Genomic DNA, 18,580 nt, shown 5'->3' with positions numbered 1-18,580 from the left:
TTCCCTTAACTTTTTTTTTTTTTTTTTTTTTTTTTTTTTTTTCCTTTTTTTCCTTTTTGTTTTTTTTTCGTGACCGGCAACGGATCGCAACCCTCAGTGTCGCACCCGTACCGGACCGGGACCAGCAACGGGATCGCAACCCTCGGTGTCGCGCCCGCACCTCGCTCAGCCAGTGAGCGGCCGGTCTGTATGTGGGATCCGAACCCTCGGCGGGAGGGCCGCCGCACTCTCAAGCGGCGCACTATAGCAGTGCGCCACCGGGCCGGCCCCTTCCCTGAACTTTTCATATCTACTCATTTGAGCAATTATAAAACTGTCTTTTAATTCTAGTATCGCTGCCCCAACACAATGCTGATATTTTGTATTTATTGAAGAAAAAAAAAAGAATGGTTATACATTTTCAAGGGAGGATTTTGTGGGGTTTTGAATACCTGGTCTAAGCATTTAAAGACCTTTTTCTTCTCTTTCTCTTCCTCCTCTTCTTTATCTGCATCTTCATCTTCTCCTTCGTCTGCTCCTGCAGTTTGGACCAGTAGGACCCATTGATAAGATGTATTCTAGAATGCTGATTCTCAAGGGCTGTGCTGTTTTTCTTCCTGAAGCCTTTTTCAAACTTCACATGCCCCCAAAAGAATTTTGATGTGTGTCTCTAGCTCACTACCATGTTCATCTGCTCAGGATAATCCCTGTCATTTTGTGCCCCTCTCCCTGATGGAAGTGTGTCGTTTCCTGAAAGGGGGCAATGCAGAGACAGGCCGATATTTTAAACCCAGCCAAATAGGTCCTCCCCAACTAATGGAGACCTGTGCAGGTCATTAGGACTGTAAACTAGATATTTTGGTTCCCGCTTGTTTTCCAGGGGAAATTTCAAGAGAATCAGGAATGTAATCCTACCTACCATGTAATGTAGGATTACATTCCTGATTCTCTTGAAATTCGGTGGGACCATTTGCCTAGATCTGACCAATGAGTTTATTTTTTGTTTTGTCTTGTCATGATTTAATCAGACCAGCATTGTATCACAAGGATGAAAAATGGGGGAAAGCCACGCATACAGAATAATATGGTTAGTAATACCTAATACTTGTAGCCATTAGTTTATTCCTGGTACTATTCTAAATACTCTACCTATATTAATTCATTTACCATTCACAAAACCCTATGAGGTAGGTGTTTTATTATACCAATCATATAAGCAAGGAGGCCGAGGCACAGAGAGGTTAAGTGACTTTCCCAAGGTTACCCAGCTTGTGACTGGTGGAACCAGAATTCACATCCAGGCAGCCTGGCTCCTATGTCCATGCTCCAAACAACTCTCATTCGTTTACCTCAGTAAAATCACAGTGGGGCTGGATATCCAACAATAAAATAGTTAGCATTTACTAAGTCCCAACTATGTGCCTGACTTAGCACATTAGAAAAAAAATGCTTCTGGCTTCTAGTAATAACGAACCTGACCATTGAACAAATAAGATTGTTTTGTTCTTTCTCTGAATATAGTAAGTCCAGAGGTAGGTGGTTGCCATCATGGCTCCAGAGGTTCACAGCAGGGAGTGGCTTCTCTACATCTGTCTTTGCCTTTTGCTTCTGTCTTTTGCTTCATAGTCCCGAGATGGCTGCTGCAGCTCCAGACATCATGTCCACATTCAAGCCAGGAAGAAATGGGAGGGTTAAAGGGCCACTTCAGCTCGATCTGTCCCTTTTCATCAGGAAAAAATGCTTTCTCAGAAGCACATGAGTCCTCTGCTTAGATCTCATTGACTAAACCTGTGTCACATGGTCACTGCTGGCTGCACAAGTGGCTGGTCAAAGACAGGTCTGCATCTCACATGGCAGCTAGTGCTGAAAGCTTCTGGCAAGAAGGAGCATAAGAGAAGCTAGCTCCCTGAAGACAGATTCCAAAAAGAGTGCAGGACGAGCACCCATATATCTGTGCAGTTCCTTTCCCAGCCTGCCATTTGATTGACTCACACCACCTTTGATGGGGCAGGAGGCCACAAATGCTAGGGCAATACTTCTCCCACTGAGAAGGGCATGTGATATGGCCATGCCAGTTGTGCAGACCATATTCAGTGCTTGGTCCAGGAGTGGCTGTGTGATCCAACCATTCAGAATCCCTCTGTGGAATCAGAGGTGGAAGACTTGTTCTTTTCCCCTAGTGTATCATATACTGTAAGAAGACAGGTCTGCAGTGGTTGCTGGCCATCTTCCTCAGCAATTGGTGAAGGTTTATCTGCTCCTGGCTCTGAACCCACTGATGGCTGTCTTAGCTTGGGCTCCTCCAGAAACTTATTTTGAGAGAAAGAACTGAGTACAAGCTGTATATTGGGTGGTGACCCCAGGAAACACAGTTTCGGAGGCCAGAAGTCCAAAATTAAGGTGTGGGCAGGGTTGGTTCTTTCTAGAGGCTCTGAGGGTGAATCTATACCTTGCCTCTCATCTGTCGGCAACCGTTGGCATTTCCCGGCTTGTAGATGCCTTACTCCAATCTCTGCTTCCATCGTCACATAGTCTTCTTTCTGTATATCTGACTAATGAGTGTAAATGGAAGTGATGTGAGCCTATAAACGTATTTATTCTTCTGTACAATGGGGATGATTATAGACATACCTTGGAGATATTATGGGTTAGGTTTCAGACCACCTCAATAAAGCAAGTCAAATTTTTGGTTTCCTAGTGCATATAAAAATTATATTTATACTATACTGTAGTCTATTAAGAGTACAATGACATTATGCCTAAAAAATGTACATATCTTAATTTTAAAATATTGCTTAAAAATGCTAGCAATTATCTCTGCTTCAGAGAGTTGTAATCTTTTTGCTGGTGGAAGGTCTTGCTTCAGTGTTGATGACTGCTGACTAATCAGGGTGGTGGTTGCTGAAGGTTGGGGTGGCTGTGGCAATTTCTTAAAATAAGATAGCAATGAAGTTACCACATTGATTGACTTTTCCTTTCATGATAGTTTTCTCTGTATCATGTGATGCTGTTTGATAGCATATTACCCAGAGTAAAACTTCTTTCAAAATTGGAGTCGGGGGCCGGCCTGTGTCTCACTCAGGAGAGTGTGGTGCTGATAACACCAAGGGCATAGGTTTGGATCCCATATGGGGATGGCTGTTTGGCTCACTGGGTGAGCGTGGTGCTGACAACACCAAGTCAAGGGTTAAGACCCCCTTACCAGTCATCTTTAAAAAAAAAAAAAAATTGGAGTCAGTACTCTGAAACCCTGCTTGCTGCTGCTCTATCAGCTAAGCTTAGGTAATATTCTAAATCCTTTGTTGTCATTTCAACCATGTTCTCAGCATCTTCACCAAGGTTAGAGTCCATCTTAAGAAACCACTTACTTTGTTCATCCATAAGAAGCAGCTCCTGGGCCGGCCCGGTGGCGCACTGCTACAGTGCGCCGCTTGGGAGCGCGGAAGCGCTCCCACCGAGGGTTTGGATCCCACATACAGACCGGTTCCCGCTCACTGGCTGAGCAAGGTGCGGACGCAGCACCGAGGGTTGCGATCCTGTTGCCGGTCCCAGTCTGGTACGGGCACGACACTGAGGGTTGCGATCCGTTGCCGGACACGAAAAAAGACAAAAAGGAAAAAAAAAAAAAAAAAGAAGCAGCTCCTCATCCATTAAAGTTTTATCATGTGATTGCAGCAATTCAGTCAAGTCTTTAGGCTCCACTTCTAATACTAGTTCTTTTGCTATTTCTACCACGTCTGCAGTCACTTCCTCCACTGAAGTCTCAACCTCTCACAGTCGTCCATGAAGGTTGGAATCAACTTCTTCCAAACTCCTGTTAATGTTGATATTTGGACCTCCTCCCATGAATCACAAATGTGCTTAGTGACATCTAGAATGGTGAATCTTTTCCAGAAGGTTTTCAATTTACTTCACCCAGATCAATCAGAAAAGTCACTATCTATGGCAGTTATAGTCTGACAAAATGTATTTCTTAAATAATAAGACTTGAAAGTCAAAATTATTCCTTGACCATAGGCTGCAGAATGGATGTTGTGTTGGCAGACAGGAAGACAACATTAATCTCCTTGTATATCTCCATCAGAGCTCTCAGGTGACCAGCTACATTGTCAATGAGCAGTGATATATTGAAAGGAATCTTTTTTTCTGAGCAGTAGGTCTCAACAGTGGGCTTAAAATATTCAGTAAAGCATGCTATAAACAGCCTTTGTTGTTCCATTTACAAAGCACAGACAGAGTAGATTCAGCATAATTAAGGGCCCTAGGATTTTCAGAATGGTAAATCGGCATCGGCTTGAACATAAAGTTACTGACTGCATTAGCCTCTAACAAGAGAGTCAGCCTATCCTTTGAAACTTTGAAGCCAGGCATGACTTCTCCTCTTGTAGCTATGAAAGTCCTATATGGCATCTTCTTCCAGTATGAGCCTGTTTCATCCACACTGAAAATCTGTTGGCCAGCATAGCCATCTTCATCAATTACCTTAGCTGGATATTCTGGATAACTTGCTGCAGCTTCTACATCAGCACTTGCTGCTTCACCTTGTACTTTTTTTTCTTGGTGGATGGATGGTATGGGTATCTGAACCCTTGACCTTGGTATTATAACACTGCACTCTAACCAACTGATCACCTTGCACTTTTATGTTATGGAGATGGCTTGTTTTTTTAAACCTCCCCAACCAACCTCTGCTAGCTTCAGACACGTTGGCTATTTGGAACAAGAGGCCTAGCTTTCTGCCTGTCCCAGCTTTTGATATGCTTTCCTCATTAAGCATAATCGTTCTAGCTTTTGATTTAAAGTGGGAGACATGCAACTCTTCCTTTCATTTGAACACTTAGAGGCCATTGTAGGGTTATTAATTGGCTTAATTTCAACATCGTGTGTCTCAGGGAATAGGGAGGCCTGAGGAGAGGAAGAAAAATGGGGGAACCATTGGTGAGTGGAGCAGTCAGAACACACACAACATTTATTAAGTTTGCACCCAAAACAATTACAATAGGAACATCAAAGATCACTAATCACAGATCACCATTACAGATATAGTAATAATGAAAAATTTTGAAATATTGCAAGAATTACCAAAATGTGACACAGAGACATGAAGTGAGTACAAGCTGTTGGAAAAAAATGGCCTTGATAGACTTGCTCAACACAGGGTGGCCACAGACCTTCAGTGCGTAAAAAATGCAGTATCTGTGAAGCTCAATACAGTGACATGCAGTAAAACAAGGTATGCCTGTATCCTCACCTGGCGTTGTAAAGATTAATTGAAATAATGTAAAGAAGATAGGTAGCACGGGGTCTGGCATACAGTAAGCTCTGTATAAGTGCAAACTGCCCCTGGTGTGATGGTCAAGAGCATGCTGTCTAGGGCCACATTGCCTGGGTTCAAATCTCAGCTCTGCCACTTAACTGCTATGTGACCTTGAACAAGTTACTTAACCTTTTTGTGCCTTGATTTCCATATCTGTAGACTGGGGTGATAATAATATATCAGTACCTAATTAAGCTGGTGTGAAGATTAAATAATCAATATATGTAAAGCACTTTGAACAGCACCTGGCACAGAGTAAACACTCAATACATTTTGGTTAATTTTTATTGCTATCACCATCATCACTAGTTTGTCCAGGTATATTGCTGAAATAGACTATAAGGGTGCAAAACGGTATTTGCTCATCTTGTTTCCTTGTCATATCCTAAGTTGAAACCCGAGGCTCCTGGAAATCCCGCAGTTTGAATAATCGAAGAGCTGGAGCAGTGGAGCATCCAATTACCGTGCCTCACAGCTGTAGCCTGGGGAGTAAGGTGAGGCCTCAGCACTGTCTAGCTGGGATTGTGGTCCTGTTATGGAGAAAGCCCTGCTTTGTATGCAGCTGCCTTGCCTTCCTTTGGCTGCATAATTGAGCCTTTTTGTTTTATTTTAAAGCATCTTGAGGAATCCAAAGCCCATTCCAGCTGACAGCAGTGAAAGCCACAGCGTGTCACGTCTCTAATGAGCCTTGCTGGTGCTCTTATGGCCCCACAGAGGCGGCCAAGCAGGGAGCAGGCACACAGTCCTGACCGTATCCACCAGCTCTCTCTGAGCACAGGCCACCAAGTCCAACTTCATTGTGAGGCTCCCTGAGCACTCCTAGGAACCCCCATGCCTGTTATTGTCTCAGAAGGGCACGGAGTTGCCTCCTGAATGCCGGGCTTGTTTGTAACCTTTATGGGCTGGCAGTGAGAAAACAGAAATCTATTATCAATGTCATGGGCCTGAAGGAGCTGTTGTTCACAGAGGTAACTCTCCTTTGGCCACCAGACCCAGGATTCCCCAGAGCCTTTGGACAGGCAGAAGACAGCTGTTCTGAAAACAAGGGGTGGCAAGTGGCCAGCCCAGGCTAAGTGTGGTCTGCTGTGTTTGGGCTGCAGAGGGTTGAAACTGAATTGAACCAGTTTAAAATTGGGAGATTTTACATAAAAATCTGGATTTCTAGCTTTCCTTGGAAGATGGGAAGAATGACAATACATTTGGAAAGTGTCAGGTAGAGCGGAATGGCTGACCCTTTCAGACTGGACATGGTTTTGCTCATTGCTTCAGCCTTCCACTGGCCCCTTTATACATTCATGCTGTGAGACGAGGGTTTATAGTGGGGTGAACAGAGCAGGACCCCGAGCTGGGCTGCCTGGCTTTGCATCCTGCCTCTGTCACTTACTAGCTGTACAGCCTTAAGCAAATTCCTAACCCCTGTGGGCCCCACTTTCCTCCTCTGCAAAATGGTTTATAATAGTTTACCTAGCTCACAACTTGTGAGAACTAAATGAGTCAGTATAGGTGCTTATCCTGGCACATAGTAAGTGCTATTTAGGTGTTAATATCTACTAGCATTACACTACTTGCCTAGTCTCTACAGGTATTCGAGATTACAATCTGTGATAAGAGTTTTCCATAGAAGAAAAAAATGTATTTCTTTCCCTGTATGCCTCTCTGAACTCACTAATAAGCATTTTCTCCCTCCCTTCCATCCCCTCTCCTTCATCTCAGCATCTTGGAATGTAACAATTATGTTAGAGGTGAGCTAGCCACTGTAACAAACCAACTACAGCTGTTAGGTGGCTGAACCTGGTAAGTTTCTCTCTGGTTTACATAACAGTGAATGTAGGTGTGTCCCTGACCCGCAGGTTTGCTTCCCATGGTCACTCAGAACCCATGCTCCTGCACTCTTGAGAATCCGTGCTCCTCTAGGTCCTGGCAGTTCTCAGCTTTCAGAGGGCATGGGGGGTATGAGGGAGTGAAGCCTTACTTCTCCTCAACTCTCTTAGCCCAGAAGTGATAGCCATTTCTTCTCATATTTCATTGGCAAGGACTAGGCACATAGTCTTAGATACAGGAGTCCTGGCAAGTGTTGCCCCTGACTGGGCATCTGTTCTACAGCAACAGCTCTACTCTGGGGAGGTGAGGGGGCAGGAATCTTGGGTGGACCCTCAGATGCCTTTGCCGCCATAGTCATACTAAATAAGCTGCAAACCTACGTCTCCCAGAACCTATCTTCTTGTTGCTACTTTTAGCCTGTGACATGTTTCCAGGGGTGACTGCCTTGTTTTTGTTTTTGTTTTTTCTTTATCAGGGCAAGAGGGAGAAAAAAAGTTTTTTTATTTTTAATTTCATGCTTCAAATTCTTATATACCATAAAAGCATTGATATAGGATATTAAAATTAGATTTGGGCAATATTATTTATCTGAGTTTTTTATTTGGAGAGAAATACAACTTAGCCATTGTGCTTATATACTATACATTGAAATGGCTGCCAAATTAGGGGGAAAATATAATTTTTTCTGATTGAAAAAATTTAATCAGAATTTTTATGGTCTTTCTTAAAATTGCTATCAAGTTAACTGTATACATTTAGCATTCAGCTTTGTTAAGGTAGGTTAAAGAAATTTAAACTGGCAAAGGAATAATTTACATATTTTGCCAAGTCATCCCCAAGGTGGTGGTAAAGCTATCTTTTTAGGTGTGTCCGTGAGCATGTTTCCAGCAGAGATCAGTATGAGAGTCTGAGTGGACTAGGTGGGAAAGACCCACCCTCAATGTAGGTGGGAACTATCCAATCCGCTGGGGGTCCAGAGAGAACAAAAGACAGAGGAAAGAGGTGAAGCTCTCTCTGGATCTGCTGGAGCTGGGATACACTCTTCTCTCCCGTCCATGGACATCAGAGCTCGAGACACTTTGGCTTTTGGGTTCCAGAACTTACACCAAGGACACCATCAGCTTCCCTGGTTTTGAGGCCCTTGGACTTGGACAGAGCCATGCTACTGGCATCCAGTTTATAGATGGCCTATCGTGGGACTTTTCTTCATAGTCACGTGAGCTAATTCCCCTAATCCCGACCCGCGGGATATTCAACGCAGACCTGGAGGGGGGAGTGGGAATTGGATGGGACAAGAGACGCGAGAGATGGGAGACAAGACAGTATTCTGATCAAGTCTCGTTTATTGATTCTTAGGTTACATCTTATATAGGAAAAAGCAAGCATATTGTAAGGAGTTAGGAATGCAGGAATACGATAAGATCTTGAGAAGAAACAAAGTCAGAAAATCTCTGATGCAAAGAAGCCCCCAATCTTTACAAGAAAGCAGAAACTAGAAAGGAGATAAGAGGTCACTCTTGAGTAGACTTGCATAGCCAGGAGCACAGCGTCTCAGGCACAGATTATGAGGCAGATATCCCATAAGCACAGACATCTGACATACGCAGATTGTCATGTAGGCCTGGTCACACAAGAAGGGGTGTGGGGCTACAGGCTCCCAACACCCTAATAAATCCCTCTCATATAATTATAACATATCCTATTGATTCTGTCTCTCTGGAGAACCCTGACTAATACAGTCATCTTCCTGCTCTTTAGAAGCCCCTAAGTTTGCTGTCTGGATCCAAAATTGACTGACAGCTTTCTCTGTCCTCCAAATCGCAGTCTTTAGGTGAATCGAGTGCAGGCACAGTGTTTGGAAGGAAAACCCAGAATCTGCAGTTTCATGTCTGACCATTTCCAGTCTGACATGACTTCTACCCCAAGCACATTACAAAATCGAGGAGTTTTAAAAAACTGAAAAGTGGAAATACCCAGCTTTCTCCCTCAGTTTCTGGGCTGTGCTTTTTTTTGTTTGTTTTGCTTGTTTTTTTCTGTTTATTTATTTATTTTTTTATTGGAACATAGTTGATTTTATTTATTTTATTTTTTTGTCTTTTTTTTTGAGACCGGCCTCACCGCGCTCAGCCAGTGAGCGGTGACCGGCCATCCCCATATAGGATCTGAACCCACGGCGGGAGCGCCACTGTGCTCCCAGTGCCTCACTCTCCCGAGTGCGCCACGGGCTCGGCCCGGAATATAGTTGATTTTACAACTGTGTGGGGTACAGCATTGAATATCAGAACCTGTGTGCAATATGTGATGTTCAAATCAGGATAATTAGTATATTCTTCATTATACAATGCAATTGATTTTCTGGCCCTTTACCAATTCCTCCCTTTCCCCCCACTCCTCTCCCTTTCCCACCTCTGGTAACCTCAGTTCTGTTTTCTTCTCCTGAAAGTTCAACGTATTATGGTGATTGTTGTATCTTTTGTCCTTTTTTATTTGTTTATTTTATTTTTTTAACTCCCACATATGAGTGAGGACATGTGATATTCCTCTTTCTGTGCCTGGCTTATTTCACATAACATAATTTTCTCTAAATTCATGCATGTCGCTGCTAATGGCAGTATTTCATTCTTTTTTATGGCAGAGTAGTATTCCGTTGTATAAATATACCACATTTTCCTTATCCAGTATTCTGATGATGGATATTTAGGTTGGTTCCAACTCTTGGCTATTGTAAATAGAGCTGCAAAAAACATGGGAGTGCAGATGTCCCTTCTACATGATTTCTATTCCGTTGGGTGGACTGCAGTATGTTTAGTGCAACATCTTTTTTTGTTGGTGGAGGTGGTAGCTGGCTATTATGGGGATCCAAGCCCATGACCTTGGTATTATAAAGCAGCCAAGTACCACATCTTGAAGAAAAATCTGTGCTTGTGGCCACATGAGTTGACTCTGATTATTTATTTGCAGCTCCATTCAAGGATTTTTTGGGGGAATTTCATACTCCTTTAGCAAAAGGGTGAAAAACTTTTTCAATCTAAAGTCCCATCTCAGATATGGCTTCTACCTCAGCACCTCTCTTTGTATCTTGATTTAACACTTGTTTAATTCTGTCTCTTATTATAGTAATATAGATGTTACCCCCAGCTCACTAGGCTTGCTGAAAGCAGATGGTTTATGGTGGTCAAGGGTGCAGACTCTGGAGGCGGACTTCCTGGATTCAAACCTCCATTCTACCCCATACTAACTGTGGAGGATGTTAAAAAGTTAATTCGCCTCTGTGTACCTTGGTTTTCTTATCTGTAAAATGGATATATTAATAGTATCTGTCTATTGGGATGTTGTGAGCATTAATGATGAAATCTATGGTAAGCATTCAACATAGTGCCTGACACACAGTGAACAATTAATAACTAACTAATAAATAAATAAATAAATGATAAATCAATAAGTAACAACTCATGTTATTCACCTTTTGTTTTCCTAGCATCTACCATAGTACCTTATGCATCCTATCTGCTTAATAAGTGTCTGCTAATTAATCTGAAACAAAGATTGAGGAAATAACTAAATTATTATTCTTCCACTTCTGGAATAATCTAGATAAAGAACTGACTGCAAGTCAGAATCCTCTGTAGGAACATTATAAAAAAGACAAATTCCTGTTGTCCAGCCCCATTGAAGTGGAATCCCAGTGGGTCTGGTCAAAACCTGGAATCTATATTTTTAACAAGCCCAGAGGATTCTTAACAGCCAGCCCAGCACCTAGCAGTTTGGCAGGCTTTGCCAAGTGTTTGATGTTAGGTAGTGGTAAATGTCTGGTGAGTTTTAAATATAGGGCCCTTTCTGTCCATATAGCCCCAAAGGTTGACATTAAAAGGAAGCAAAAAAAAAAGTCCCCAATTTACTTAAGCGCTTTAAGGTGTGTGGAGGGAAAAGCCCTTTTGAGTCTGTGTGTGAGTAGATAAGAAGTTGCCGGAGAGTTGATAAAGTAATCCATTTGTGTTAGGAGCCAGCAATCAGAGAAGAAACAAGCCCAAGGTGACCTTTGGCTTGAGAGCAAACTCAGCAACAGGAAGGTGAGTGACACTTGGTCAGTGGTACAGAGAAGTCCATTCAGATCTGCTATTTCAAAACACGTGGCTGGTTGGGGTTTGAATCAGGCAGGTGACCTTGCTGCCCTCTGATAGTTATCATGGTATTTGAAGGTGTCAGGTTCTGGGTTTGAATGCTCACCTACATTCATTCCCCTTGCTGCCCTCTGGGGAAGGAGGGCACTGGGGTAGGGTCATATCTTTCTACACAGGTGACAGGATACAGCACCACAGTCCCAACACAGTTGGGTTGAGCTGCCTCTGAATTCCACTGCTTTCTGCTTCTACTTTTTCCCTCTCTCAAGGAGATCAGATGCCTTCACTAATTTAGATGTAGGTGGCATGAAAAACGTGCGTGCGTGTTTTCTTTGGGAGCAGAGACTTTTATGGCATTGATACCCCAGCTTTGCTGTGATTTCTAAATTTGCTGAGTTTGTAAATAGTTAGGAATACCTGCTAAACTTTGATAAGACGAACTTTTCCAGTAATTTTTAGAATCACTATGTACAGTGTAGAGTGCTTATAACCTCCAAAATGATAAATAAAAAAGGTCAACAGAATACCCTTACTGCAATCCTCAATGTTTATGGAATATCAAAATCAAATATAGAAGGTTAAAAAAGAAGGATATGGGCAATAAAACATCACCCACTTCAAAGCAGGACCAGAGAGTACAACATTGAGCTACCACAAATCCCTCTGTATTTAGGAGAAAGGGATGCAGGCACCATAAAAGCAAACTTTATTGACATCTGGATTGTGTCAGTGTTCCATGGGAAAGAGCTCAAAACTCTGCTTCAACAGCTTTCAGCCTAACTGTGGGGCTAGGCTAGTACACAGGTGTTCACTGCATAAATGTATATACAGGAGAGACCCATGCTAAGGGCTTGCCCTCTTTAACTGGCTTGCAAGACACAAGATAGTTTTTTCTAAGGTGTGTCAACCACTGCTGTTCAAATACCGAACAGCAACAATCACATCTTTGCTGGCCGACCAGTAGGTACATAAGTGGTAGCACCTGCTCCACAATCTTGAGGGTATGTCTTTTGGCATTTTTCCTTATTTCTTCAGCTCCAGTGCCTGCATGCCTACCAGCAAAAAGTCCAGCAGCTCCCTCTTGAAGCTCTCCCTTTCAGAGTCAAGAAGAAGACAGTGTTCATTGCTTCTACACCCTCAAGTTGGCAGAGAACTCAAGTCTCATTAACAGCAAGGAATTCACACTGCCACAGGTGTGGCTCTCAGACTGGTCCCTCACAGGCCAACAGATGACCCTGGTACACGACAGAGCTGTGGGAGTTACATGATCGAGACCCAGCATAAGCTGCCTTTGCTCTTGGAGAGAGGAAAATGTCAATTCCTGGGTTCCCTGAGTTGCTGCTCCTGATACCCAGTTTCGTCAGGTCACAGACAGAGCTGCCTCCTATGTGTCAGCCTGCCCAGAAAGGCCAGGTATTCACCACCATTTCTTTTCCATCCCCGGGACCCATCTGGGGGTCTGGCAACTTCTCTTTTAAACCCTCAGAACTCAGTGTGTCTGCTTATACCCTCCTTCCTGGACAGGAGCAGAGAGGCCACCTCTGGCATCAATGGCTCCAAAGTGATTTATTTTCTAAGAGAGTCTGCCAAAGAATTATAATAAAAAATACAATAAAGTTATAAGGTCTGTGATTTGAGGAGCATTTGGTTTTTTATTTTATTTTATTTGCACTTCTCTTGCTAGAGAAGAGGAAAGGGGGACAAATCTTATTTCTAGCAGGTATCTCAATTTTTGCTATTCCAAACAGTTGCTATGAAAACCTATGTATGGTACATGACCCATGTGTTCACGTGTGAATATTTCTCTAGGGAATATCTAGACATGGAAAAGCGAAGTTAAAAATTTGTGCATTTTAAATATTAATAGATACTGTCAAATTGTCTTGTGAAAAGGTTGACCCACTTTATATTCTCACCATACTTTTTGAGATAACCTGCTCACACTCTTACCAATATATGTTATTATTTTTCATTTGTGCCAATCTAATGGACAGAAAATGGCATCTCAATGTACATATGACCCTGATTACTAGGAAGGTAGAGTATCTTAATGTTTTTTGGCTATTTGTTTGTTTTCTTATTTTTTTTCATTTCTTTTATTTTTATTTATTTTTTGCTATATCTATTTCCTCTTCTTTGTAATATTCTTCACACTATTTAGGTTTAGTATGAGTGTGTTTAATGCTTCTCCACTGAATAGTATGCTAATTAGGTTTACTTAAATTAAGGAAGTTTCTTATTCTTTTTATTCCTAGTTCCCAGGGGTTTTTTTTTTTTTTTTTTTTTTGGTTCTTTTTAAGCAGAATTGGTTGTTAACCTTTAACAGATGGATTTCTTAAATATGCTAAAATGATCATATGCTTTTTTTTCCTTAATCTATTAATGTAGTAAATTACACAGGTTTTATAATGTTGCATTAGACTTATATTACAGGGATAAACTTTATTTGATCTGAATGCAGTGACATGGGATGTTCAATTATGCACTAAACAACCCATTCACATGATAGCAAGTTGTGCAGTACACCTGTTCAACCATGTATAGTAGCTCTGAGATGTACTATTTAGGAAAAAAAATTGCTAGATTCAATACATTCATTGCATTTAAGACCATTTGCATCCATAGTATTGGAAAGACTGACCTATGGTTTCTCCCTTTTTTTGTCTTTCTTTATCCAAAATTATGTAGTGTTATGAAATTAGTTGGGTAGCTTCCCATCTAGTTCTATGCCTTGAAATAGTTTACATAACATGGACGTTTTCTGTTTGTAAAGTTTTGGAAGCCCTTGCTTTTATAACCAGCTGGGTCTTCTGTCTACATCTTTATTTACTTGTCCATTTTTTATTTCACAGAGAAAATTTTAAAAAGAAATAAAAAGGCCATCGGATGCTCAATTCAGGGTTTCTCGAATTAAGTTCATCCCTGCTCTCAGAGGCCCTTGGTCTAAAGGATGGGATATGTGCCAGCCTACATTTAATGGGCTTAATCTTCTGAGAAATGGAATCCGTTCTAAACAGAGTTTAAGACCATCCCAAACTCAAACCACCCATCTGACCCAAAATGAACAGAATTGACTACAGATCCTAAGTCATGGGGCCTGACTTGATTTTCTCCTTTTTTGTCGTTTTTACTGATCGGTAACGGGATCGCAACCCTCGGTGTTGCGCCCGCACCGTGCTCAGCCAGTGAGCGGGAAACGGTCACCACATGGGATCCGAACCCTCCGCGGGAGCGCCGCCGCCCTCTCAAGCGGCGCACTCTCCAGTGCGCCACCGGGCCGGCCCTTTATTTTTTTTATTTTTTTATTTTTTTATTTTTTTTTTCATTTTTTTTTTTTAAAGGTTAGTAATATGTTCAGGTTTTCCTCTCAAACCAATTTTTGGACTTTATATTTTCTTGGAAAATTGATCATTTCAAACATTTGATCAAGTTCATGCTGCGAATTCATGTTTTAAGCTTCTCCCTCTGCTCTAAACAAAGCCTACAGATAAAAACACTTTAAAAATTAGAAAAGATATAGCTGTGCTCAAAAATAAGATACACATTTCCATGAACTGGAAATGGAACAGAAGCTACCGTGTGTAAAGGGGAACTGAAGCCAGAGCCTGTTGTGCTCTGGGTCTGGGGACTGCAGGATGGGACAGGAGGGGCATCTGGATGCTTGGGTGCTCCTCCTGCCTCAGCTGGTCACACAGATAGCTGCCCTTGGATGCTTTCCTGCCACGATATGCTCCCTGCTACCCCTTGCCTATGTGTTGGCAGCAGCCCTTTCATGGGTATATTGTGGCCTGTGGCTTCCTCCTTCAATCTGATCCCTATACTGACATCTTTCAGGGATTCCTTAGAATTCCTGGTCCTTGAGAGCACCCTGTGTTATCTTCCTGGGCTGTTACGGATTTTGTTTTAATATATAATTTATATCATGTTTAGGGGTTTGGGTTAAGAGGGGGAGGCATATGACAGGTTTTATCATAATGGTGTAAAACACACAAACTCCATGCACTTTGGAACCAGAAGCTACATGAAAATTAAGTTAGAACAAAGATCTCAGTTTCAAAAATTAACATCTGTGTCTCTACCAGGAAGCAAGCCCTGCACTGAGCACCTGTAATACATAAATGCATTTTCAATATAAAAGATTCAAACACACTGAAGTCTTGGAATAATACATGTTAGTTCCTGTCACCCCCAAAACTTCCACTCTCTTCAGAAGGAACCTACATTTAAGTTTGTTGTAGATTGTATATCCTTCCAGTCCCTTAATGGCACACTTAGAAGTATTTGTATCTAATGTGTGCATTGTTTCATTTATTCTCACAACAACCATAAGAGGTTAGTGTTATCAAACCCATTTTATGGATGAGAAAACTGAGGCCTAAGAATCTTAGTTTAGGTAATCATGCCAAAGGGCCCACAGGTAATTAGTTTGAACCCATGTTTCTCACTTTGAAAAGAGCCAGTGCCTCTTTTTCAAGAGATGGAAGCATAATGTTTGAAAACATAATAATTCAAAGAGGCTTGCTCAGTGATATGTTTCTTATAAATCCAGAATGGTCTGAGGGAGTTCCAAGAGACACTTGGGGATGAGGCCTATCAGCTCAGTTACACTTTATTTTATTTTTTATTTGTTGGTGGTGTGTGTGTGTGGGGGGGGGTGTTTTCTTTTTATTAACTTTTAAGAGTTCTTTACGTATTCTTTTTTTTTTTGGCGGCTAGCTGGTACAGGGATCAAACCCTTGACCCTGGTTAGAGCACCACACTCTAACCAACTGAGCTAAGCAGCCAGCCCTGGTTCTTTACATATTATTGATGTACATCCTTTTTATCTGATATGTAGTTTGCAAATATTTTCTCCCAATCTATGGCTTATCTTTTCTAGATCGTTTGAAGATCAGAAGTTCTTAACTTTGAGAAAGTCAAATTTACGAATTTTTTTCTCTTTTGGATAATGCTTTTGGTATCATATCTAAGATATCTTTATGTAACTCAAAGTCACAGTGATTTTCTCCTTGAAATAGTAAAGCTTTATGTTTTATATTTAGGTCCATGGTCTGTTTAAGTTAATACTTGTATGAGGTATGGATAGAAATTTTTAAAAAAAATATACATATAGATGCAATTTTCCAGCACGATCGTTGAAAAGACTTTCCTTTCTCCATTGAACTATCTTTGCACCCTTGTCAGAAATCAATTGGTCATATATGTGTGGGTCTATTTCTGGACTCTATTCATTCTCAATGAATTTTTATTATCTAACTTTATGTCAATACCGTACCATTTTGAGCTTTATAATAAACCTTAAAATCATGTAGTGTAAGTACTGTGCTGAAACTGGCTTGCACCCATTCAGCCCCACTCCTTTAGCAGCTGTCCTTTCAGAGACCTGAGTGGGGCACACCCTTTCCTTATAATTTGAATTTCAGGTGACCCTTATCTGGGTTTCAGATCTTCCCTTTTGCTATGTCGTTTTACGGCCTGTGAAAAGACATTTTTAAGTGCCTCCAAGTAAGGATTCTCGTGTTAGGGACTCTGCCATGCCCCTGGCGGGAATCCGGGAAACCCTGGTAGTGGCTTCTGCAGGGACGAGCTGCTGGCCCGGCGCTTGGGCAGGTGGACCTGTGCTTTCTCGCTCTTCTCCCTTCTGCTCCGGGGATTTCCCCAGTGGACGCGGCCCCGAGGCTAGGAAACGAAAACTGAGCTATTTACTTATTTTAAATCCAGAGTAAAGGGTTGGAGATGATTTCAGCGCCTCCCAGAATGTCCGCCGCTTCCTGCTGGTCGTCAGCCTGGGGTGCGGCGGGACCCACACAAACGCCAACCCCCTTGCCGGGCCTTCCCACGGCTGAGGGAGAGCCTCGGCCTCCCTGCACCCCACAAGCTGTGGAGGGCTGGCGTCTGCCTTCCAGCGCGAGTCACTGAAACAAGGCCCCAGGCCCTGAATGCACTGGCACCGCGACGACTGCGTAAACCTCAGAGCCCGAGGCCGCCTCCCCCGCTGGGCTCCTCGCAGCAGCAGCGACGGGGCTTCGGCTGTGAAGCTGGATTAATCGTGCGTGCTGGAGGAGGCCCCTCCCGCGGCCCAGGGCGCGTGGCTGCAGGTCGCCTTCCCACGGCTGAGGGACAGCCTCGGCCTCCCTGCACCCCACAAGCTGCCGAGGATGTAGACAGGCCCGTGGAGGGCTGGCGTCTGCCTTCCAGCGCGAGTCACTGAAACAAGGCCCCAGGCCCTGAATGCACTGGCACCGCGACCACTGCGTAAACCTCAGAGCCCGAGGCCGCCTCCCCCGCTGGGCTCCTCGCAGCAGCAGCGACGGGGCTTCGGCTGTGAAGCTGGGTTAATCCTGCGTGCTGGAGGAGGCCCCTCCGGCGGCCCAGGGCGCTTGGCTGCAGGTCTCCGCCGCACGTTTAAACGCCGCAGCGCCCGGTCACGTGACCCGCGGCCCCGCCCCCTCCGGCCCGCCCCGGAGCGCGGTCAGAAGCTCTTTCCTCGGGGACCTGCCCGGGGTCGCTGCTCACACGGACGAGTGGAGAAACTAGTAGGGGGTGGCGGGAGCTAACTTCCCGTTTTCGCAGGCAGCTGGGACTTCCTCGGTGAAACTAGAGGGCCCTTTGTCTTCAAGCCAGATGTTCCCAGCCGCAGTGTTTCTAAACCCTAAACTAGGCAGGGTTTCATTAGGTTCTGCGGATTAGGAATCGATGAATACGAGTCATCTCCCCTCTCCTAACAGGATCATCGATTCTCATGCATTTACCGACAGCTGATACGTGAAAGCATGAAAAGGGCGTTCTACACAACAGAGACACCATCTCTGGGGTCCTTCAGAAGAAGGTTGGGAAGTCGGGCCTCCCGTCCGGCATGTTTGTGTCTGAGGACTGTGTATGAAGAGGCAGCCGGGATGCTTTCAGTTTGGAAATTAGAATGAATGATCACGCTGAAGTCCAAGATGAGTCATAGAAATAGACGGAAGATACTCTTTTGAACGTGAGCGGTGGGAGTGCGGTATTGCTAAGTCGGTTGTTATAAACAGGTCCTTCTGGATGGCAACATGTCCCCGTAATAATACTCAGACATGTCCTAAATTTACTGCATGTAGGTATGGGTATACACTAATTTATGATTGCAAGAAAAAAAATTTCTTAATCAATATGCAGATGACTAAGCCTTAGCACTTCACTGACACGCCACCAAATAATTTATACTAGGGACAAAAATAATAAATGTTATGAGTGTAAAATTATAATTGTCTCATCCTGAGAATGGGCCACTAGCTCATTAATTCTGTTAACTAAAAATTATTGGAGGCCACTGTTTTAGAAACTTCCCCTTTGGTCTCTTGGATTG

The 18,580-nt window shown here is 43.1% G+C and overlaps 1 long non-coding RNA gene across 1 annotated transcript; it reads left to right on the top strand.

The window, feature by feature from the left end:
• Positions 1-5,714: 5,714 nt before the first annotated feature.
• On the top strand, positions 5,715-12,870 carry LOC103602767. The gene is made up of 2 exons (XR_551553.1): positions 5,715-5,790; positions 12,274-12,870. It is a non-coding gene; the product is annotated as an uncharacterized LOC103602767 (long non-coding RNA).
• Positions 12,871-18,580: the final 5,710 nt, after the last annotated feature.

Source organism: Galeopterus variegatus, unplaced genomic scaffold, assembly GCF_000696425.1.
Source record: "Galeopterus variegatus unplaced genomic scaffold, G_variegatus-3.0.2 Scaffold4286, whole genome shotgun sequence".
Lineage (NCBI taxonomy): Eukaryota > Metazoa > Chordata > Mammalia > Dermoptera > Cynocephalidae > Galeopterus > Galeopterus variegatus.
This window is presented reverse-complemented; position numbering and strand designations above follow the sequence as displayed.